Genomic DNA, 26,010 nt, shown 5'->3' on the forward strand with positions numbered 1-26,010 from the left:
AATGATTCAATTAGGGCAGCTGTCCCTATTTGTCATGGCTCAACTGGCTGCTAGATTACCTTTCCGCTGTGCATTCGCACCTCTGCATTGAACTTACCAGCTTAACAGTTTCAGAAAAAAAGAAGGGGAGAGAGGGAGTGTGAGTGGGGATAAGCAGGTGAGATAAAATTAAGTGAAATAATGCAGTAATAACCACATGATCTACTTAAAGGCTAAGGACATTACAACGATACATGGTGGAGGAGAGGATCCTGGTGGTGGAATCAGAATCAGGGGAGATCCTCCGAGTGTGCCGGCTAGAGTGATTGAAGAGAAAGATGGAGGTTCGGCTACGCATGAAATCTGATCACTGCCTCAGCTTGTCTACCAAGGGACAGAGACAGACTGGAGCGGAGAGAAGGAGAGCCTGTGAAAGTCAAGAAATAGAGGGGGAGAGAGAGATAGATAGATTGAGAGAGAGAGAGAGAGAAAGAGAGAGAAAGAGAGAGCGGTGATGGGAGAGATATGGAAATGTAGGGGAGAAAGAAAGAGAGAGAGGAAGAATGAACGAAAGAAAGAAAAGATCAAAGAAAAAAGAAAGAAAATATAAAAGAAAAAGTGAGAGACAAATGAGAATACAACAAAGCAAATTGATACGACGCTAAACACATCTTCTCTCCCATATTGTGTGAGCTGCATTTCAATAAAGGCTCTCAGTTCTCCTCAGCATTACATATGAGGACACACTTAAAGATTCATTAGTGTTGATTGAGACGATGGATCACAGGGCCAAGTCCTCTCCGTTTGCTTTAATGCAGTTAAACATGAATTTGTGCCAACTAACCTCATCAAATCTAATTAACACAATTGTCAGTTTTGGGTCATGGTGGAACCTACTTGAACGAAGGCCGGGACAATACGCTAAGACAAAAGTAATATCTTGATTAGGGTTATTTAAGGTAGATTTCAAGTCCTCAAATAGTGTCACTATCATTATCCTAAAACACCTTTATTTGAATATAAATAAAATCACTTTCATGATCATAAGATATATCTTTCTCTCTTGTAAGACTACAGTGTAGCTCTGTTCTAACTGTTTCTATACATCATCCCCTAGTAAACAAGCAGCCCATGTAAAGCCATAACACTCTGATCTGCCCATGAGGATTGTGCACAATGCGTAGTCATCCGGGAAAACACAACCAATGCGCCGTTTTTCACTTGTCATCTACGGCTTGTAGACACATTTACTGTAAGTGACTCCACAGAGGCACTGGAATACCTCACACTAATAAGGACAATAATACAGATGGGCGGTCCAAACAGGGCACAGACAGTAAGCAGTTGTTCTAGTGTTGTTCCGTCATCACGGTATGCTGTTATGAAAGTGCTTATGGTTCCAGGACAATGGGGTTGGATATAACAAGATGACACCACACGATCAACTCTAGTCTGCATCACAGCATCTCTTCAATTAGATACGTCTGTTTGTACTGTCTGTAAACTATTAGAGTGGATTAAGGAGGTCTGTGATTAATAAACTATAGACATACTATAGAATATGAAACAGAGGAGTGATTGTGTGGGTTCTGCCCAGACACATATATTGTATGTGTTATACACGCTTCATTCAATCTCCATTCTTACTCTATCGGATATACTATACAGTGAGATCCAAAAGTATTGGGACAGTGACAATTTTTTAAATTATTTTTTTGTCTCTGTACTCCAGCACTTTGGATTTGAAATGATACAATAACAATGAGGTTAAAGTGCAGACTGTCAGCTTTAATTTGAAGGCATTTTCTTCCATATCGGGTTGAACTATTTAGAAATTACAGTACTTTTTGTACATAGTCCCCCCATTTTAGGGGACCAAAAGTATTGGGACAAATTCACTTGTATGTGTATTAAAGTTGGTCTAAATTTTCCTGCACGCAATGATTACATTAAGCACTGTGACTTTACAAACTTGTCAGATGCATTTGCTGTTTTTCTTTGGTTGTGTTTCAGATTGAAAACATTAAAGATGCACTAATGTCATACCCCCAAGACATGTTAACCTCTCACCATTACAATAACAGGGGAGGGGGCATGGTATTTGTGCGTCTGTAACTTTCTCACTCATCAATATTCACGATTCATTCAGGATTATCCATAATTATGTTAGCATCCACATTCATGTAGAAGTGTTAAGAAACATATTTTATTCTTATTTACAATAAAAGTGACAAAACAATGACACAATACATGATTAACCATTCAACCAAAACAAACAGCAAATGCATCCAACAAATTTGTAGAGACACATGGTTGATGAAGTCATTGTGTGCTAGGAATATGGACTTCTAACCTCATAGTCATTGTATCATATCAAATCCAAAGTGCTGGGGTACAGAGACAAAACAACAGAAAATGTGTCACTGTCCCAATACTTTTGTTGCTCACTGCACATGTGTGATTTTCCCGGCTTTATCTAATGCAGTTCTTAATCATAATACTTGATTTTTAATTTCTGTTTAAGTACTGCTTCCATTTGTTTACATACAGACTGTACATTGGAACAAGAGTCCAATCCTACTTTGACTCAGCTTCTATTTGCAGAAAATAATTTGTTCTTAACAGAGCTCCACCCCAAAATCAGTTTTCCATAACCGCCCGTTCAGTACAGACAGTACAGACAGTACAGACAGTACAGTATAGTAGGATTTCTGCCTGTTTGTGTGGGCAATCTGAGTCTGAGCTGTCAAGTGGCTGAGTAGAATCATGTTTATTAGACTGATTGAGGGGGCAGACCTCTGCAGCAGTACCCCCAACCTAAGGGAGAAAAGGGACACATTCATACAACTGAGTTGACACATTTAGTTGGCCAGCCCTTCGTTAACTCAATTCACTTCTGTTTTGTCAGCTTTGTTACCCCACGGTGTTCTACAACACTGGGGAGAAAAATACCAGATATTACTGGAGGCTAGAGAAGCAAAACACATACACATTCAGATATTTTAACTCTTCCTATGATTCATCATTAATTATAAAGGTCTCTTAAACACGGGTGTTTTTGACCTCAGAGAGCCTGAATAAATACATTAATCCAACATTAGGCAAACTGAATCCAACAATAACACATTACATTTTAGATTAGTTTTAGAGCAACAATATTGACATTTTACTTGTATTTTTTATTTCACCTTTATTTAACCAGGTAGGCCAGTTGAGAACAAGTTCTCATTTACAACTGCGACCTGGCCAAGATAAAGCAAAGCAGTGCAACAAACAACAACACAGAGTTACACATAAACAAACATACATATATGTTATTCTAGATTAGTACAGTATAATATAAAATTGGCATTTGTCTATAAAATGCTATGCCAGTGAACAGAGAGAGGGTGATGAGCAGACTGCTTTACATAAAGCCAGGAATAAGTCCCATTCCCGGTCTGTTTTTACAGAGGGGAGTGGGGTTGACACAGTGCTGGGTGCTGCAGTCAGCTGAGCAGTCTGATGTACTGCTGTCACAGTCTGCCTCTCTGTCTCTTAGTCACGACCAGCTCTCCTCTGCTTGCTATGCATCCTGTCCATGTAAGACACCCACATCCGCTCTTTATCTGGAAGGCTAGTTATCCAACACAATCAAGGCAGAATTTGGTTCGTTTAAGAAGCATGCCCATGGTATTGATAAATATCAAAACTTATGACAAGTTAGTTTTTTTCCTATTTAAAATCTTTCTTTGTTTCAAAGCTCTTTTTCTCTAAATGTACCTTGTATACTGTCACCTCCAGAGCTATCCAGTACATACGCACATGAGTGCACTGGCCTATTGTTTGCTTGCCTGCCACATGACATTGACTGGTCTACTGCCCCCCACGGTGTATGACATACTGTACTCTAGATGGTTAACCCAGATTCCATCCTATAGCAGAGGGCTTTGTCCCCCCTCCCCCTTTCCCCTTCATCCCTCCCTTCTCCCCCCTCCTTCCTACCCCTCTACCTGCAGCATCAAGGCTGCACTGCATCGATGGTACAGCTGAGGCTATGCCAAAACCCAATTTGGCCGGTGTCCAGCACTTCATTGGAAAGTAATGGTTTTCACTGAACTGAGTTATGGCCAGCTGTTTGCAGACAGTCTGTGACATACTGATGGAGCAGAAAGCACCGTATGTTGCTTCCAAATCAAATGATACAAGGAGTGTGACAGTGTGGAGAAACATCTGTCATTAGCAATTTTCAGCACGCTCCACTAATTCTGGACAAAATAGGCATAATGAAGTTACCGCAGGAAACTTCAAATATTGTCAGCCGCAACAAGGCCAGGAGAAGCTGGTTCTCACCAAGGCTTGCTTGTAATCCAATTCATTTGTTGTGAGAAACATTAAAGTGAAGGGGGAGGATAATTATTTTTGATCATCCTGTTTTTAAAATGCAAATCACAAATGTCCTTCTTTAATCAAAGAAGCAGAAAACAGAATCAAGGACAGGAGGGCGATTCACTGTGTTTTATTGAAGTCTCCTCCCTTGTAGTGGTGGCCCATTGGCGCAGGCTCCATATGGGGCAACACAAAGGCTTTGACAGGCCTGCTTGCCAATGCTCAGTCAACCTAGATGTATAAACCCATGACGATGGCGTCTCTGGTCTTGTGATCTGCAGAAAGACACCCCGCTGTTAAATGTGCACTGGATCATGATGGCGATTGAGTCTGACTTGGCTTGTTGTATTGTGGCAGCCATGTTGGGTTTTGTGTCCAAATGAAGATGACTTGCCAAAAATGAGGGAAATTTTAATTAGAATTCCTGATTAGTGACTTTGTGGGGTTTGAGATATCTATCGTGAAATGTGGCGGTTTTATTTTAGAACTATAGATAATACAGGCAGAAATATATCTGAATAGTTCAATTGCTGCATATCTGTGAGGAGATATGACGAGGGGCATTATTGACAGCTCTCCTGATTCAATACTACTTCAGAACAAATCAGGACAGACCAGAACAGTTGTTGAAGTGAGATGTGTCAGAGTGCTGTGGCTGTCTGGACTGGAGTCTGCTGCGTTCAGCACTCACTCACTCACTCACTCACTCACTCACTCACTCACTCACTCACTCACTCACTCACTCACTCACTCACTCACTCACTCACACACACACACACACACACACACACACACACACACACACACACACACACACACACACACACACACACACACACTCACTCACTCACTCACTCACTCACTCACTCACTCACTCACTCACTCACTCACTCACTCACTCACTCACTCACTCACTCACACACACACACACACACACACACACACACACACACACACACACACACACACACACACACACACACACACACACACACACACACACACACACACACACACACACACACACACACACAGAGTCTCTCTGGCGGTTCTTGCCACCCGGCAGAAGCGCCATAAAACCTGACTGTGTTAATTCTGTCTTAATCATCATGGGTTCCACATGTTAAGCAGGACGTCTTACCACTGCTGCAGATATCCCTTTCGCGTAGCCGGGTAATATGCTAGTGGACAGCGATGGCAAAGAGGGGGACAGTTGGCCATTGTGGTTAGAAAGGCCTCTCTCTTGGAGCCTTGCCCCACATCTAATTTCCTGTCCCCAGCCTTTGTAATGATGTGTTTTATGCGGCACATGTTGGTGAATAACTGGCAGCGCTCAGATGGCAATAATCACCCATAATGCCCCAGGGGAGGGGACGGCCCCTCTCAGGGACTGTGTGAGTCATTAATATGCAAAATGGCTGCTGATGTCCTGAGTGTCTATTGTCACTCCTCCTGGATGGTCTGACAATACATATTTATATGCTGTATGGACGCAATAGGTCGATTTTTGTCATTTTCAAGAAGTACCTCTGTTTTTAAAATGCATTAATAATAAATCTACTAAACACGCTGGATATTTCAGACACTGAATTGGCTGATAGGATGAATTACATTTGTGGGTTAGCGAACATGCATTAAAGCACATCATGCACAGACTGAAACAGAATGTTTACTTGGTTGAGCTACCGATCATTTATTCCATAATTGTTTTCCTCGTCTTCCAGCAGCCAGTGATAATGTGTTGTTACCCTCCCCTTAAAAACGTCTCGTGGTCATTAGAGTGGAGTTGATGCTTTTAAGTGCTCCTCTCCCCTTCCCTCCCCTCCTCTTGTCTCCTTCCCTCTCTGGTGCCTCCTGGAGTGTGATGTCATCAGTATGAGCCAGGAAATCCTAAGAGCCTGGCTGTGCAGGGCTTCAGTGCCTTGGCAGGTCCAGGTGTTTGAGCGCTCATAGATTTTCTGTTTCTATTAGAATGGTTTGTCAACCTTCACTTAGCCTACATGTTCAGTTCAGCCACAGCATGCATATTGCAAATCCATTCAAACCTGACATCATGCAAGTTGCACAATTACAGAGAACTCTAACTTCCCATGCAGCAACTCAGTACCCGACTGCAGTAGTAGTCTGCCTTGGCCCCCTCTCCTTCCTCTGAGCTGGGCCCCAGCCATCAGCCAGGGCCAGCAGAGCTGTGACATGCCCACATGTCTGTCAGGATGGTGGATGTCTCCGTACTTCACTCTGCTGACATTGATGTGTGAGCATAATGCCTGATTATGGAATGGGTGACAGTTAAATTCTATCAAAATTAAGGCACAATTAAACATTTCATCTGCGCTAATTACTGGCTGTAGATTTGGCCCGATGACCATGTGCTGGAGGAAATCAGCAACCATAACACAGTTTAATGGGCCACAGCTGTCTTACAGCTTGGTAATACTTGCACAGTGCACCAGAACTGTAATTTATGAGAGAGAAAGAGGGGAGAAATCTGCAGCGGATTGAGTGCCAGAATAGATTTAGAATTCATATAGTTTAATGAGGTTTGGATTCACCGCTGTGGATGCTCTGATGCCGACTGAAATACATTACCCAGTTGTACTTAGACTGTGTGTTTGTGTGTGTGTGTATTTGATAAAGTTGAGGGAAACTAACAAAAAAGTTGGAGCTGGCACAATCCCATCATGTATTGGTGCATATGTAACAGTTTAACTTTACGTCCGTCCCTCACCCCGACCCGGGCGCGAACCAGGGACCCTCTGAACACATCAACAACAGTCACCCACAAAGCATCGTTACCCATCGCTCCACAAAAGCCACGGCCCTTGCAGAGCAAGGGGAACCACTACTTTAAGGTCTCAGAGCAAGTGACGTCACCGATTGAAAGGCTATTAGCGCGCACCACCGCTAACTAGCTAGCCATTTCACATCCGTTACACATAATATGATAACTATCTGAATGAACATCATGTTTTGATCATGCTTCATTTAGTCACTGTCCATTCTAGTTTTTTATTTCCTAATATGAAAGGCCTTGCACCATGTACAGGGTCCTGTTCCCTTTGAGGAGCTGGAGACAAAGGCAGGAGGGTTTCTCGTCTCTGAACACGAACACTTGGTGGGCCTTGGACAGACATCTTGGGTTCACACTAAAATAATCAGCCCCAGTGTCCACCTCGTGCCAGAGAATTAGCCTGGGAAATTCACCAAAATATGGGAACAGCTTGGGAACAGAAGGGTGAAAAGGGCTGTGTGTGTCCCCGTGTGTGTGTGTGTGCGTGCGCACACAACAGTGCATGTCTGTGTGTGTGTGTGTGTGTGCTCTACAAGCTAATTCCATAGCAAACAGGGGAAAGCTCCTCCTAAGTAACTCAGCTCTAGTGTGCTGTGGCCCTGCTGGCCTCTCTTCTGTGGCTTCCATCATGGCTGCTACAGACCCTCTTCAATTAGCTGCCGGTTTGGTCTCCCACTCCCTCCCGTCAGACATGCTCAATGGATTATAGGGAATATGGCATGGTGCAATTAATAGGCCCCATTCATTTAGAGGTAATTTTACCTTTACATTTAGCATTAGCAAATATAGAAAACCAGTAACCTTTTCACATTTCAGTTTATTCATGGTTCTCCTTTCACCCTAAAAAGTCAATCTCGGTTAGTCAGTTTAAATTCATTTAAATTCAGATTAAACTTTCTTTCCCCCGTATCATAGACCACAGGCAAGCTAAAACATCCCTGCATTACCATAGTCATGTCAAAGAACAGAGCTGGGTAGGGTGTATATCTGCAGTATGTTGGCGTGGTCTGGCATGCTGCAGGCTGGGTTTGGTTGGAGCTCACTGAGGTTAATGTTACTGCTGTTTCCTGGGTGACACCTTCAGTCTGTGACAGGGCCGTGAGGAGAGGGCCTGACGCTACTGGCTCTAAACACTGACAACCCACTGCTCTGTGACTTGGGCCCGGTTCAGGTGAAGGGCTGGCTGCTCAGTTCAGTACACGCCCTGCAGGCCCAGTTGACCTTCTTTTAGGAGCGATTGTTTGTATATTTGGGGAGAAGGGGCGTGTGTTGAAACTGTAACCTACTACTTGGTCGTTCTGTAAAGGGCTAGTCTAGACTTTCACTGTGATATTGTTGTATTGAGTCGGATGCACATGTTGAAGTAGATTTTAGATGGGAGATTTAGTTAGCGAGACATCATCACACACTACGTTATTCCCTTGAAAATGCATTTGCTTTTAGGGATATGTATTTTCCTTTTGACTTAACTACGTTTAAAAACAAATAGTTGGCTGTACCATTGGTCAGTATGTGTTCTTGGTCAGTTGACCGGTTGACCGTGGCGATGATCTGACGGCGATGCGTAAGTTTCTGCCATGCCCTAAGCCTTATCTGTGAGCACCACAGGCCGGCTGGCGTACAGTATGTCAGTGTGTTGCACAGGGATGGAGCCGGACATGGGGGCTCACGCTCTCACTACGCCGGCTGTTGTCCTCAAACTGCAGCACATTGCCACGTCGCCCCAGGACAGAGAATCAGGGACAGCAAAGGACAATGCCATGCATAGGGAGCACAGTGCTGCTCAGTGTCCGTGTGTCATAGGTATGCTATGTATTCGTGTATGTCTGCATGTCTTCATACTGTATTTGTAAGCCCTCTGTCCAATGAACTGGATCTTTGTGAAAAAGAAGAATATCCAAGGAAATGTTGGTTTTCTAGCACGCACTGGAAGTTACTGTTGACTTTACGAAAACATCGTTTTTCCCCCTCTACAATAACAGCATTTTTTAACCAAATCCCTGTGGCTTTCTAGTTGTGGTGCCGTTGTCAGCAATGCATTTGATACAGTTATGAGCACCCAAAGGTATAAATGATGCGTAGGAAGGAGTGTTGCTTCATTCATTGGTTCAGCTATGTGCTTGAATAGTGCATCTTCTCTGAGTGAATCCAAACATTAGATTGGATGTAATGGAGAGAAATGAAGCTGTGCTCCAGGCTGTTAAACCCTCCTGCATAAAAGCGTGCTCCGCAATGCTCGCTGTTAATCTGCGATCAACTCGGAAATCATCTCTCATGAAGAGCTTACTAAACACTCATTTACGCTGTAAATGCTCCAATAAATTACGCATTCAAATAAAGAAGTGGACTATTCTCTGAGAAATCAGGCTGTTTGACAATCAGCCATACTGCATGGTGTTGGACGGAGAGAGTTCTAGAGGAGTACCAAAGATATGCAGTGACATGAACATGTCAGTGTTGCATCCTGAACTCTGTAAACTCCCGCTCATCCAGTGCATATGTCAGGGAAAGGGACAACACATTTCTGCCAGAGTCTCATACCAGGCTGAATCTGTTACCATTAGACACACGCATGACCAGACATTTGCACACTCTGTTCTACATTTTCAGACATATTGTGCATATTTTATTGTGATTTAAAAAAAAAAAATGTAGTGTTTGTTTTTTTAAACAAAAAAGTAGTGTAGCTAATACCAGGATGAAGGCTATGTAATATTTCCCAATGTATTGAAAGTTACTAGATTGTTTTCACACATTTTGTCTGAATTTTGAATTAATGTATACAAGATATTAATGAAATTGAAGAGCATGCTTTGAAAATAACAAAAATGCAGGCAGAGAGACAGAGACAGAGACAGAACTGATCACTGACATGTCATGCCAACCCTCAGTGTTCCACAGAGCGTTTCCATGACAACATCACCAACACCCCATCCACTCCACCACTGAACATTCTGTCACGCACCGTATTTTTTCCATTATTCAGGCTCAAAACGAGGTGTGTTTTTTATGTGCATGTGTGTGTGTGTGTGTGTGTGTGTGTGTGTGTTTACACCATCATTAAGTGCCCTGAGTGGATCGTGTGTTAGTTTTTTTGACGAATTGTGCTGTGTGTGTGTGTGTGTGTGTGTGTGTGTGTGTGTGTGTATTAGTGTGTGTGTGTGTGTGTGTGTGTGCTGTGTATGCCACGGCGGGGCCAGTGGCAGCTGAAGAAGAGGACTGTATTTGTGGATGAACAGCATGGCTACAGAGAGGAGAGGAGATCCTGAGGGAGGCCTAATGGTTCCACTCCTTCCTGCGCAGAGATAAAGACTCCTAATAAGCGTGTATGCTCACCATCTGGCCCTGTGCATGTGGTCCTTATGGAGGCGAAAGCAGCGCAATCTGTAAACGATCAGGAGCCATAGCGCTCCCCCTAGAGAGGCCGCCATGCAATCAAGGTGACAGATGGCAGCGCCTCTCTGCTGTGGCCTCATGGAGGAGATCAAAATCACCTTCAATAAACTCTGACTGGAATGGGCACGGGCTCCCTCAAAAAGTCACTTTGTCAGTCAAACTGTGGCAGCTTGCTGAAACAGGGGACACACACAGCGGCCTGTCCGACTGGCCAGCCGACCGCCTGATTTCCATATTTTCCGTCTGACTGGTCCTGAACTGTGATCTTTCTCCAGTAGACCTCCTCTCGGCACATGAGGTGGTGGTGCTGTGGGCAAGGAGGCTGCCAGGCCGAGCTCCGTTATTGGGGGAAATTGGGAACATGATGCTGTTAATAATATAGGGCAAAAGGAGTGGATGGCAGCGGGGACATGCAGGTGGTTATGAGGGTCGGCGACCCCTTTAGAATTTAGAATGACATGGCAAGGACAGAGTCCTCATTTTTATCTCTCTCTTTCCTCTCTCTCCTCCCTCTCTGTCTCTCTCTCTCCACCCTCTCTGTCTCTCTCTCTCCACCCTCTCTGTCTCTCTCTCTCCACCCTCCCTGTCTCTCTCTCTCCACCCTCTCTGTCTCTCTCTCTCCACCCTCTCTGTCTCTCTCTCTCTCCACCCTCTCTGTCTCTTTCTCTCCACCCTCTCTGTCTCTCTCTCTCCACCCTCTCTGTCTCTCTCTCTCCACCCTCTCTGTCTCTCTCTCTCCACCCTCTCTGTCTCTCTCTCTCCACCCTCTCTGTCTCTCTCTCTCCACCCTCTCTGTCTCTCTCTTAATAGATATCATAAAGCCAACCCCATAATGACAGATTTACTGATTGTCAATGAAATACAGAATCTCTCTCAGATCTACACCCATAGATATACATACTGTCTACTCTATACCTTCCATCTCTATACACCAAATGATAGAGCAGCATTGTCCCTGCCTCCGCATTGTTTCCATGTCTGTTTCCTGTCTGTTTCCATGTCTGTTTCCGATCTGTTTCCATGTCTGTTTCCTGTCTGTTTCCATGTCTGTTTCCTGTCTTTTTCCGATCTGTTTCCATGTCTGTTTCCATGTCTGTTTCCGATCTGTTTCCATGTCTGTTTCCATGTCTGTTTCCATGTCTGTTTCCATGTCTGTTTCCTGTCTGTTTCCATGTCTGTTTCCATGTCTGTTTCCTGTCTGTTTCCGATCTGTTTCCATGTCTGTTTCCGATCTGTTTCCATGTCTGTTTCCTGTCTGTTTCCATGTCTGTTTCCATGTCTGTTTCCTGTCTGTTTCCATGTCTGTTTCCATGTCTGTTTCCTGTCTATTTCCTGTCTGTTTCCTGTCTGTTTCCATGTCTGTTTCCATGTCTGTTTCCATGTCTGTTTCCTGTCTGTTTCCATGTCTGTTTCCGATCTGTTTCCATGTCTGTTTCCATGTCTGTTTCCTGTCTGTTTCCTGTCTGTTTCCATGTCTGTTTCCATGTCTGTTTCCATGTCTGTTTCCATGTCTGTTTCCTGTCTGTTTCCATGTAGTTTCCGTGTCTGTGTATGTTTCTGCTGAGCATGATGGAGACAGCATTGCTGGGCAACGCTATTTCACACATCCCCTTCATCTGAGCCACAGTCTGTCTGTCAGTCTGTCTGTCTGTCTGTGATGTGAGAAAAACAGGCTGACTCTCCAAGCTTTTTTGCTCCAGTGCAAAAGTTCAACATTGAAACACCATCTGTTCAATAGGACTAATCTAGGCAGGAGAGAACCAAGTCCAAGGCTTCCTTGATTGTGAGGCTTTCTTGTCTTTGGACTTTCTGCCATTAGCTTGGACTTCCTGTCATAAGCTTGGACTTGAAACCAAGGTAGTGTAGATTGAGAGAATATTTATTTCAATGCTTGATTACATAATGAGAACAATATGAGATAAGTATTGTGTTTAGTTAGAGTGATTATCTGAGGAAACAAACTTGAATTTGAACTGTAGCCTATTTATTGAGAGTAGTTCCACTTGATCTATTTAATGTGATCACTGCATGCAACTGGAGGTAAAAGGAGCATACCTTTAGCACTTTTATTGCATATGTCTGAATTTAAAAGCCCTTGACAGTGGACATTATTCTTTGAACACAGCCAACCCCTCAACCAGAGATGGCTTCTTCAGTCTCCAATCAAAAGAGTGCTATAGGTACAGTACTTACACTAGAGAGAAGTCCTTTGTCCTCTCTTTTCCCCTCCCCTCCCCCACCCCTCAACCTTAAGCACTCACTTAGTTAATTGCTGCACTTATTTGATTAATTGGACAAATTCCATTGTACTCTCTCTCTCCCCCACTCTTTCTCTATCTCTCTTTCTCTCTCCCTCTCTGTATCTCTCTCTCTCTCTTTATCGCTCTCTGTACATCTATGTTTTATTGGGGTGTCCTGAAGAACTCTTAATCATCCACTTTTACATTTACGAATGTTAAATATGTGCACTTCAGCTAATAATTAGATTAATTACACTAATTAATATCAAGTTTCAAGTTTTAATGTCACTTGCACATTTACAGTGAAATGCGTTTCTTGAAATCTTTAAACCCAACAATGCAGTAATCAATATCAAAGAAGTACTAAAAAGAATTAGAAGGTAGATCAAAAACACATGAGAAATATAAATAAGAAATAAGAAGAACATGAGAAGTAAGTAAGTTGTACACAGGGTCAGTCAGTTCCAGTACCACGTTTACAATGTCCAGGAAAACTGGAGTGATAGAGATGCACACTGCATGCATCAAGGTAAGGTGACAGAGTAGCAGCAGCGCATATGATGATTGTATGTGAGTGTGTGTGCGTGCATGTTATGTGTGTGTGAGCAAATTAAGTGAGTGAGTGTGTGTTGGAGTGTCAGTGTGCGCGAGTAGGGTCCTGTGAGTGTACATAGAGATGTAAATAAAATACAAGGGTCAACTCAGATAGTCTGTGTAGCCATTTTGTTATCTATTTAGCAGTCTTATGGCTTGGGGATAGAAGCTGTTCAGGAGCCTGTTGGTATCAGACTTGATGCACTGTTACCGCTTCCTGTGCTGAAGCAGGGAGAACATTCTATGGCTTGGGTGTCCCCTTCCATTTCCTGTAGTCCACAATCAGCTCCTTGGTCTTACTGACGTTGAGGGAGATATTTTTTTCCTGGCACCACACTGCTGGGGTTGGGGTTGAGGGGGTTGAGGTCAGGGCTCTGTGCAGGCCAGTCAAGTTCTTCCACGCCAATCTTCACCAAACCATATCTGTATGGACCTCACTTTGTGCACGGATGCATTGTCATGCTGAAACAGGAAAAGACCTTCCCCAAACTGTTGGCACAAAGTTGGAAGCACAGAATGTCATTGTAAGCTGTAGCGTTAAAAACAGCCCCAGACCATTATTGCTACTCTACCAAACCTTACAGTTGGCACTATGAATTTGGGCAGGTAGCGTTCTCCTGTAATCCACCAAACCCAGATTTGTCTGTCGATCTGCCAGATGGTGAAATGTGATTTATCACACCAGAGAACGGGTTTCCACTGCGGAGTCCAATGGTGGCGAGCTTCACACCACTCCAGGCGACGCTTGGCAATGCGCATGGTGATCTTAGGCTTGTGTGCGGCAGCTCTGTCATGAAAACCCATTCCATGAAGCTCCCGACGAACAGTTATTGTGTTGACGTTGCTTACAGAGGAGTTTTGGAATTCAGTAGTGAGTGCTGCAACCAAGGACAGACAATTTTTATGCGTTACTCCCTTCAGCACACGGCGGTCCCGTTCTGTGAGCTTATGTGGCCTACCACTTCACGGCTGAGCCGTTGTTGCTCCTAGATGTTTCCGCTTCACAATAACAGCACTTACAGTTGACTGGGGCAGCTCTAGCAGGACAGAAATTTGACAAACTGACTTGTTGGAAAGATGGCATCCTATGACGGTGCCACGTTGAAAGTGACTGAGCTCTTCAGTAAGGCCATTCTACTGCCAATGTTTTCCTAAGGAGATTGCATGGCTGTGTCAGCAACAGGTGTGGCTGAATAAGCTGAATCTACTAATTAGAAGAGGTGTCCACATACTTTTGTATATATAGTGTATATGACACGCCTGGTCCCACTCTCCCCACTGGTGCTCGAAGGCGCCAGGCTGCCCTGCATTACGCACTCCTGCCACCATCATTACGCACACCTGCTTCCCTCGTTACGCGCATCATCGATTCATTGCACTCACCTGCACTCAACCTGTGTTATTTCCTTCCCTATATCTGTCTGTTCTCCAGCTCTGTTCCCTGGTTCAGCATTAATTGTCATATGTCTTTGTATTACCCGGTTCTGACACTGTTCCTGTCCTGTTCCATGTCTGTGTAAATTAAATGTTCACTCTCCATACCTGCTTCTCATCTCCAGCGTCGGTTCTTACAGTATATATATATTCTGTCTATTTGCATAGTTTTCAACTGTGCTGTGATGTTTCACAAAAGTTCTGAACCTTTCTATTCTCATAGTTTCTACAGATTGTAAATTAAAGAATGTTTTTTTTGCTACGAGTATTATTAATTGATTGACTATGACTTTCAGATCACCCAGAAGTGCTATTTGCAGAGTTAACTCCAGGTAAATGTTGTAATTCTTCAGCCCTTCATGAAGCTGTGACCAAAAACAAGCTACATATGGACAGTACCAAAACAAATGATCTAATGAGTCTGTCTCTTCACAGCAAAATCTGCAGAGCTGGGAAGGTTGTATCCCCCATATAAATTACATTCTGTTGGTTGCAAGAATGTTGTATAATAATGTCATCAGCAAACTTGATGATTGTTTTGGAGTCGTACACGCAGTCGTGGGTGAACAGGGAGTACAGGAGAATTAAAAACTGTTTAATAAAAAAAACTGAGAAGTGGTCGTGGACTGTGGATTTGTTATCCATAGTGTGGGCAGCTTGAGGTCTTTGTGACTTGAGTCTTAAATCTGTTGCCACTAATCCATGTGGCTTTACTTGGTAAGCCCTTTTCATCATTTTTGTCATTGTTGTAGAGCACCCTTGCTTTCCTTTGTTTGCTGTCGCGCGTAGGCCCACCTGAACTCCCACCACAGATATCTTATTCATTTTTATCAGTAGTAACAAGCAATTATTTCTAGTGCTAGTAAAATTCAATATCACCCACAATCTCAGTAGCCTGTAATTTGTAACTAAAATGCTGAGAACATATTGTTGGTATCTGCGATTTGGGTTCAAATGAAGAGGTGCTGCTTTCATAATTACAAAACAATTAGCAGGGGACCCAGCTAGGATATTTGGTATCTTGGAAGTTGTGGGAGCATACATTTCTGGTTTCCCATTGGTTCTGGGTATGAAGCCATACGTTTCCTGACCAGCAAAACGTATTTTAAAGGTTCTGAGAAAGGAAGTCAAAATATTGTATTTTCTTGGAACGTTTATTCTGTCCCTTGAAAGTTTCCCTGGGAGGTTTTATTAACGCTCTTGAGAATGGAAATTATAGGTTCAAACTTTCACTGAATGTAACTTATTTTGGGTTAAGTTTTCTGAACTTCAAGCACAGATAAGACACATGGACATTCATTTCCTAAGGCATTAATCATGTAAACACATTTATATTTCACTGTGACACGGCATCAGTGAGATTCAAACCTATAGGCTAATCCTCTGTTTATCACACCTGTCCCCGCTCCCCCTCACCTGCTTCTCATCTCCTGCATGGGGTCTTACACTGTTCTCTATCCATTAGTCCACTGCGCCACCACGATGGATCTAGCATGCAATGGTTTTTTTGTACACATACAGAGCCTTTCATTTCAGTCTATTCAAACAGACCCCATTTCAAAGGATCACTCAGGTGTGGCCATTCAATGGAAGAGGCCAACACACCTGAACACACTTAACAAGATAGAACTCAGAAACTTTGCTGAGAGTTACTGAGTTAAGTTTTCTTGTGGTATTTATAGAAACTTTTCTTAACGTTCTGAGCACGGAATGTATTCAAAAAGAAACATTCTTAGAATGTTCTCTGAACGTTACATCAAGGTTTTGTTTGTTTTTTATGGGAAGTTTTAATGTTTTCAGAACAATTTGAGAACGTGACTTTAAATAGAACCACAAGGGAACCTGTAGGAAACGTTATGCTGAAGTACTGATATTACCACAGAATAACGTTGTTAACGTTCTTGGAACAATTTGAGAACATCCCAATGTCAAACTGGTTGGATAACGTCCCTTGAACATTAACATTACCAAAATTGAAATGAAATGTAACCATGTTTGAACTTTTAGATAACGTTCTGTTTACGTAATGAAATACCAAGAAAATCACGTTTTTTTGTCAAGTTTCTTAAATGTGATGAGAATGTTCTAAAGCCAAGCAACTATCCTGCACCAATTCCAGAAAGTTGTGGGAAGGTTGTATGCTAAATAACCTGAGGATAACTACAGTCTCACCAAACATATGGTTCTCAGAATATTATGTGCTAGCTGGGGAGTTTCTTGCTTTGTCATGGTATGGTGGAGAGTGGAAAGAAGGGTGTCAGAGTGTCACAGTCTACACTCTCACCCCAGATGGAAATGCAAAATGACAGTCTGGTAGGCTAAACAAAGTTTGAGTAGGTTGGTCATTTCATGCTTGACCTTTGACCTTTATGGCCTTATCACTGGTTCATATTTTACTGATTCACTCAGATGACCTCAATGGAACAAGATGCAGTTTGTCATTCTGTAAAAGTTATTTCTACTACATCTAACTTAGAGCTGTTGTCAGATGTATTATTTATCCAAATGACATGCATGAAAGCAGCCAGTGTTGAATGCATTTGCTTTTCACAATAGTCTGATTCGACACACTTGTCATATTTGTAATGTAGTACTTAATGCACACAGCATCACACAGTCAATTATATTAAGGGGTTCTTATGTTGTACGGTTCAGCTGTCGTTGTTACAGATTAAACTGTCAGGCCGAACACATATTACATATCAGAGCACTTTGATGCTCACTGATAAGTCTGTTGATTACTCACCCTTTATAAATAAAACAGCACATAAATCTAACTGCTGTAGTTATTGCTGGTAATAGATTAGATGGGAAGTAGTGGGATATCCTTTCCGTTGTACATTGGAAGGTCACAGCTGAGAGCTGAAGGTCGTTCGCAACATCTGCTTTCAAATGTCTTCAAACATGAAAAATACCTCTCAGACCTGAAATACTCCCTATACCAGTTAATGAAGATAGAATGTGATAATGAGAACAGTTCTGAATAGGAAAACGCACCAAGGCGATTGGTCTGATCCTGACTAGTAATGTTTGTCTTTGGGGGTTTGTCTGTCTGTGTGATTGTGTTAAATCATATTGATTCATGAAGGAGCCTCAGACTGGTTTGTCAGATGAGTCTTTTAATTTCAGCCTCTCTGATGGATACCAGTAATTTATGCTGATTAGAAATAAAGCATCATATTTTCCTTTATCCCCCCTCTTTCGAACTGGGAAGATCTTTCCGGAAGGGTAGAGAGGAGAGTTGATTTGTTGTAATGTGACCGCAGAGCCCCATGGGCTGAAATTTATGTCCGTCATTTGAACTGTGGCTACATGTGCTGTATACATCAGGTTGGTTAATGAAATTTGTCGCCAGGAGGAACTCAGATGCTGCTGCTTCTCTCTCAGCTTTGACACTTAATTGTGTGATGCACCAGAAAAACCTTTCTAACCTCCTCTCAACTTTCAGCTAATGTTCATGTTGTTTAAGCCCACATCACAATGTCCATGAGAAGGTGGAACGTTTTAAGTTCCTCGGCGTACACATCACAGATAAATTGAAGTGGTCTACCTACACAGATAGTGTGGCGAAGACCTCAGGAGGTTGAAGAAATTCGGCTTGTCACCCAAAACCCTGACAAACTTTTACAGATGCTCAATCGAGAGCATCCTGTCAGGCTGTATCAGCCTGGTATGGCAACTGCACCACCCTCAACCGCAAGGCTCTCCAGAGGGTAGTGAGGTCTGCACAACGCATCACCGGGGGCAAACTACCTACCCTCTAGGACACCTACACCACCCGATGTCACAGGAAGGCCAAGAAGATCATCAATAATAACAACCACCCGAGCCACTGCCTGTTCACACCACTACCATCCAGAAGGCGAGGTCAGTACAGGTGCATCAAAGCTGGGACCGAGAGACTGAAAAACAGCTTCTATCTCAAAGCCATCAGACTGCTAAACAACAATCACCAACTCAGAGAGGCTGCTGCCTACACTGAGACCCAATCACTGGCCACTTTAAACAATGCCACTTTAATAATCGTTACATATCTTATATTACTCATATCACATGTATATACTGTATTTTACACCATCAATTGCACCTTGCCTATGCCGCTCGGCCATTGCTCATCCATATATTTACATGTATATATTCTCATTCACCCCTTTAGATTTGTGTGTATTAGGTAGTTGTTGGGAAATTTTTTGATTACTTTTTAGATTTTACTGCACTGTCGGAATTAGAAGCACAAGCATTTCGCTACAATCGCATTAACATCTGCTAACCATGTGTATGTGACCAATAACATCTGCTAACCATGTGTATGTGACCAATAACATCTGCTAACCATGTGTATGTGACCAATAACATGTGATTTGATGTACAAATACTGTATTGTCTTGAATTAGAAAGTTGTGCTGACTTTATTCTGTTCCTCTGAAAGGATTTCATTTCATCACTGCCAAGCTATGGAAAGGGATACCTAGTCAGTTGCACAACTGAATGCATTCAACCGAAATGTGTCTGCTGCTTTTAACCCAACCCCCTCTGCTGCCTTAACCGACATCATCGGCACCTGTGAAGCAGTTGTTGGGGATTTCCACCTTGCCGGTTTGGGGATTGGATCCAGCGACCTTTTGGCTACTGGCCCAACACTCTAAACGGCTAGACTACCTGCTGCCCCATTCTGAGAACCATATGTTTCTTAAAGCTTGGTGAGAGTGTGGTTGTTCTATGGTTATTTTACATACAACCTTCCCAGAACATTCTGGTAATGGTGCAGGATAGTTGCTTGGCTTTGGAACATTCTCAGCAAATTTAAGGAGCTTGACAAAAAAAATAGTTATTTTCTTGGTATTTCATTACTCAACAGAATGTTTTCTTAAAGTTCAGACATGGTTACATTTCATTTCAATTTTGGTAATGTTCTAGGAACGTTCTCCAACTGGTTTGACATTGGGAATATTCTCAAATAGTTCAGAGAATGTTAAGAAACAACATTATTCTGTGGGAATTTCAGTACTTCAGTATAACGTTTTCTGCAGGTTTCTCCTGTTTTATTTAAAGTCATTCTCAGAACATTAAGAAAACTTTCCATAAAAACCACAAGAAAACATTAGTAACATTCAGAGAACAATCTAAGAACATGTACATTCTGTTCTCAGCGTCAACAAAACTCTCTCACTAATTGGCCACACATGACTTTGCGTTCCAGGACCTCAAACATGGCTTCACCACTGCTCCTATCTTGGTTAATCCTGACCCTTCTCGTCAGTTCGTGGTGGAGGCCGATGCTTCGGATGTCGGAGGGGGGCCTGTTCTGTCCCAATGTTCTGCTCTGGACCTTAAGCTGCATCCCTGCGCTTTCTTCTCCCACCGCCTCAATGCCACAGAGAGGAACTACGATGTGGGGAATCGGGAGCTTCTCACGATGAAGATGGCATTGAAGGAATGGAGGCACTGGCGGGAAGGGGCAGAACATCCATTCATTGTGTAGACCGACCACAAAAACCTGGAGTATCTCTGCACCGCCAAGCACCTCAACTCCAGGCAAGCGAGATGGGCCCTGCTGTTTACCTGGTTCAACTTTTCCCTTCTTACCAGCCGGGGTCCAAGAACGTTAAGCCGGATGCCCTGTCTCGCCACTATAGCCCCACGGTTACCATCCCAGAGCCTGAGACCATCCTTCCCACCTCGTACCTGGCGACGGCACTCAGCTGGGGTATAGAGAAACAGGTCCGGGAGGTGCAGCGGTCCCAGCCGAACCCTGGGGGAGGGAGGGGGGGGGGGGGATAACCGGATGTTTGTGTCTGACGCCGTCCGCTCCGTGGTCCTGGAGTGGGCCCAGTCCTCCAGCCTTGCCTGCTCCCCCGGCTCCCCCGGCTCCCATCGGACCCTGTCCTTCATGCGACAATGCTTTTGGTGTCCTACTATGGTTCAGAATGTCACTGCCTGCATGGTCTGTACTCAGAACAAGACTCCTCGGCAAGCTCCGACTGGTCTTCTTCATCCACTGCCTGTCCCTCACTGTCCCTGGTCCCACATATCCCTTGATTTCACCAGAGGTCTCTCCCGTCTGAGGACAACACTGTCATCCTGACTGTGGTCAAACTGTTTTCCGAAGCCGCCCAACTTCATTCCTCTCCCCAAACTAACCTCGGCCAAAGAGACAGCCCAGCTCATGGTGCAGCACATCTTCCGGATCCATGCACTGCCCGTGTGGACATGGTCTCCAACCAGGGTCCTCAGCTCTCGTCCCAGTTCCGGAAGGCAATCTGCACCCTCATTGGGTCGTCGGCCAGCCTGTCTTCTGGGTTCCACCCACAGTCCAACGGCCAGTTGGAGCGAGCCAACCAAGACCTCGAGACTACTCTGCACTGCCTGGTCCCTGCCAACCCCACCACCTGGAGCCAGCAGCATGTGTTGGTGGAATACGCCCGCAACAGCCTTCCCTGCTCTGCCACAGGCCTATCACCATTTGAGTGTTCCCTGGGGTATCAGCCCCCGCTCTTCCCCGAGCAGGAAGAAGAGGTCGGCATACCTTCTGCCCAGATGTTTGTCCGCCCCTGTTGTCGTAGCTGGAGGAGAGCGCGGTCAGCCCTCCTCAAGACCACCTCCAGGTATCGATGACAAGCGGATCACCATCGGACCCCAGCTCCCCAGTATCATCTTGGGCAGAAGGTAATGGCTATCCACCCGGGATCTGCCCTTCCGGGTGAACTACTCCAGAGTTAAACCAATGTCTCACAGCCCTTTGTCTCCTGTTTCCAGGGTGTGTGTCACACCCTGATCTGTTTCACCTGTCTTTGTGATTGTCTACACCCCCCTCCAGGTGTCGCCCATCTTCCCCATTATACCTGTGATTGTCTACACCCCCTTCCAGGTGTCGCCCATCTTCCCCATTTATACCTGTGTTCTCTGTTTGTCTGTTGCCAGTTCGTTTCGTTTCGTCAAGCCTACCAACTTTTTCCCCTCTGTTCCCGTCTCTCGATTGTTCCTGTTTTCTAGTTTTCCTGATGTTGACCTTTTCTGTCTTTTGCCTGCCCAGTTGGATTAATAAACTGTTACTTCAACATTGTCTTTATCTGAGTCTTACCTGAAACGCGATAATGTGTTTGCTTGATTAATGCCTAAGAAATGTCCATGTGTCATATCTGTGCTTGGAGTTGAAAACTGTTAAACTAAGCTAGCAGTGTTATTGAAAGATTCAGTGAAAGTTTTAAGGAAGTTATTTTAAAATATCTAAAAAAAATTACCTTATAGAGCATTAATAAAACCTCCCTGTAAAACTTTCAAAGGACCAGAGTAAATCGTTCTCAGAACCTCCCTGCAACCTAAAAATAAACGTTCTGAGAACAGACAAAATGTTCACTTCTTTTCTCAGAATGTTTAAGAAACATTCTGTTTTAATGGTCAGGAAACGTGTGGCTGTAACGGCAGTCTTCCCTCTCTTCACTAGAAGAGGGGGTGAAACAGGGATCGGACCAACACGCAGCGTAGCCAGTGCTCAACATATTTAATAAAACGAACTGTGAACACATACAACACTACAAAACAACAAAATATGGCAAACCGAAACAGCCCTATCTGGTGCAGACAAAACACAGAGACAGGAAACAACTACCCACAAAATCCCAACACAAAACAAGCCACCTATATATGATTCTCAATCAGGGACAACGATTGACAGCTGCCTCTGATTGAGAACCATATTAGGCTGGACACAGAAACAGACAAACTAGACACACAACATAGAATTCCCACCCAGCTCACATCCTGATCAACACTAAACAAGCAAAACACATAAGAACTCTGGTCAGGACGTTACAGTACCCCCCTCCTGAGGTGCGGACTCCTAACGCACCCCTAAAACTCAAGAGGAGGGTCTGGGTGGGCATCTGTCCGCGGTGGCGGATCCGGCGCAGGACGAGGACACCACTCCACCATTGTCTTTGTCCCCTCAGTAGCGTCCTTTGAGTGGCGACCCTCGCCCCCGACCCTGGTCTAGGAACCTTCACAAAGGTCCCCCCTAGATAGAGGAGACAGCTCAGGACAGAGAGGTAGCTCAAGACAGAGTGGTAGCTCAAAACAGAGAGGTAGCTCCGGACTAATGGCAGCTCCGGACTGAATGGCAGCTCCGGACTGAATGGCAGCTCCGGACTGAATGGCAGCTCCGGACTGAATGGCAGCTCCGGACTGGAGGGCAGCTCATGACTGGAGGGCAGCTCATGACTGGAGGGCAGCTCATGACTGGCTGGCGGCTCCTGACTGGCTGGCGGCTCCTGACTGGCTGGCGGCTCTGGCAGCTCCTGACTGGCTGGCGGCTCTGGCAGCTCCTGACTGACGGACGGCTCTAATGGCTCGGGACAGACGGGCGGCTCAGATGAAGCTGGGCAGACGGATGGCTCAGATGGCGCTGGGCAGAAGGATGGCTCAGATGGCGCTGGGCAGACGGATGGCTCAGAAGGCGCTGGGCAGACGGATGGCTCAGACGGCACTGGGCAGACGGATGGCTCAGACGGCACTGGGCAGACGGATGGCTCAGACGGCACTGGGCAGACGGATGGCTCCGACAGCACTGGGCAGACGGATGGCTCAGACGGCACTGGGCAGACGGATGGCTCAGACGGCACTGGGCAGACGGATGGCTCAGACGGCACTGGGCAGGCAGGCAGCTCAGACGGCGTTGAGCAGACGAGCAGTGCAGGCGGCGTTGAGCAGACGGCCGACTCTGACCTGCTGAGGCGCACAGTAGGCCTGGTGCGTGGTACCGGAACTGGAGGTACTGGGTTGGAGACACGCACCATAGGGAGAGTGCGTGGAGGAGGAACAGAGTTCTGGAGACGCACAGGAAGCCTGGTGCGTGGTGTAGGCACTGGTGGTACTGGGCTGGGGCGGGAAGGTGGCGCCGGATATACCGGACCGTGAAGGAGTACACGAGCTCATGAGCACCGAGCCTGCCCAACCTTACCTGGTTGAATGGTCCCCGTAGCCCTGCCAGTGCGGCGAGGTGGAATAGCCCGCACTGTGCTATGCTGGCGAACCGGGGACACCATTTGTAAGGCTGGTGCCATGTACACTGGCCCGAGGAGACGTACTGGACAACGATTGACAGCTGCCTCTGATTGAGAACCATATTAGGCTGGACACAGAAACAGACAAACTAGACACACAACATAGAATTCCCACCCAGCTCACGTCCTGACCAACACTAAACAAGCAAAACACGTAAGAACTCTGGTCAGGACGTTACAATGGCTTCGTTCCCATAACCAATGTGAAACCAAAAACATATGTTCCCACAACTTTCAAGGAACCAAATGTGCTAGCTGGGGTGTGTGTGTGCCACTGATTGACAGGTGCCAGGGCTGAGATGGTTCTGCTCTCCACTGTGAGGGAGATGTGGTGGGACAGAGAGAGATGGAGGGATGGGGGAAGGAGGGAGAGAGGGATGCATGAGAGAGTCTGCCCCGCATTCAGGGTTTGCTGCTCGCGACACAAACCCTCACCAGGTATTGTCTGCCAGCATCAGCAGATGACTGAGAAAGGAACTGCTCAACTTCAGACATGACCAGACAACGTGTGTGTGTGTCTATGTGTGTGTGTTGAATATAACTGAGATTCCTGTTTTGTAAAAAAAATCTGAATTATTTTTGACGTCAGACAAATTTAGACAGAGTAACTTGAGAATATTTTATATGAAGTTCCACTTGCAGTTAGTAAGTTTTTACAACCCAAATTATCACTCACACAGATTCAGCTGGGTCACAGCTCCTCAGCAACATCCAGCAGACATAATAATCACACTGCCACTTCACCATACCCTCCTCTTGACGCTCGCTGCCCTCCCCATTGGAATATAAAACCTGACTGTTTTCCAACAACATGATTTCACAAATGGAGGAACGGCATCTGCTTTCCCGCAGCTTCACATTTGGCTGCCATGGTCGCTCGGATGAGCTGAAGCAGGTAATGGAGGGAGGGGGGTGTGGGGCAGGGGGTGAAGAGGGCAGGGGGTGGCCCCTAGGGGCCCCTGAACAGAGGACCCTGGGGGACTCTACTGGGAGGCTCTGTTGTGAGGGGCCATGCCGTCCCGGGCCAGATGAATCCACATACGTAATGAGGACAGAGAAGCGACAGAGGGAAAGAGAGTAGAAAGAGAAGGCACCATGACAGATCAGTTCAAAGAGAATGAAAGTGCTGCTGTTGTCTCTGGGCTGTTTGGGAGATCATGTTTGGGGAGTGTTAAACTGTGATAGTTTAGGGTTTTGAAGCCTGCTTATTTTATTAGGTTTTCTTTGCAAAGCACTCGGCAAATATTCTCCATGTGATTTCACTACTGGGTTGTTTCTCTCCTCGATTTTGTTACCACTCTATCCCCTCTCTCCTCTCTCCCCCCTCCCCTCCGGTGCCCCTCCCCTCCGGTGCCCCTCCCCTCTCCTCCCCCCTCCCCTCCGGTGCCCCCTCTCTCCTCTCTCCCCCCTCCCCTCTCCTCCCCCCTCCCCTCAGGTGCCCCTCCCCTCCGGTGCCCCTCCCCTCCGGTGCCCCTCCCCTCCGGTGCCCCCTCTCTTCTCGTCCCTCTCCCCTGGCGGTGTTAGCGGTGATCGGAGTGTGACAGGCGGTCCTTGGGGAGCCCTGAGCACCGTTTACAGCTCTTTTGGTGTTAATGTCTCCTGTCTTCTCCTATTTCCTTCCCACCACACCTCCTCCTCCCCTCCCTCCCTCTACCTCCCCTGTCTCCCTCTACCTCCCCTGCCTCCTTCTATATCTCCTGCCTCCATCTACCTCTCCTGTTTCCCTCCTCCTCCCCTGCCTCCCTCTACTTCCCCTCTCTTCCTCTACCTCCCCCTGCCTGCTGCTATATCCCCTGCATCCCTCTACTTCCCCTGTCTCCCTCTTTTCTGCCTCCATCTACCTCCCCTGCCTCCCTCTTTTCTGCCTCCCGCTACCTTCCCTGCCTCCCTCTACCTCCCCTGCCTCCCTGTACCTCCCCTACCTCCCTCTACCTCCCCTGCTTCCTTCTATATCTCCTACGTCCCTCTACCTCCCCTGCCTCCCTCTGCTAGACTTATCCCTAAGGAGGTAGATTATAAGCATTGTACAACCGTTGTTGTAGAATCTACAATTTTAAATGGAAAATGTGCCCAAATTATTGAACAATTTTACCTTATATTGGGTACATAGAACAATAGAAAACAGTCTATAGGCTCTGAAACCTAGGTT

Source organism: Salvelinus fontinalis, chromosome 25 (genome assembly GCF_029448725.1).
Source record: "Salvelinus fontinalis isolate EN_2023a chromosome 25, ASM2944872v1, whole genome shotgun sequence".
Lineage (NCBI taxonomy): Eukaryota > Metazoa > Chordata > Actinopteri > Salmoniformes > Salmonidae > Salvelinus > Salvelinus fontinalis.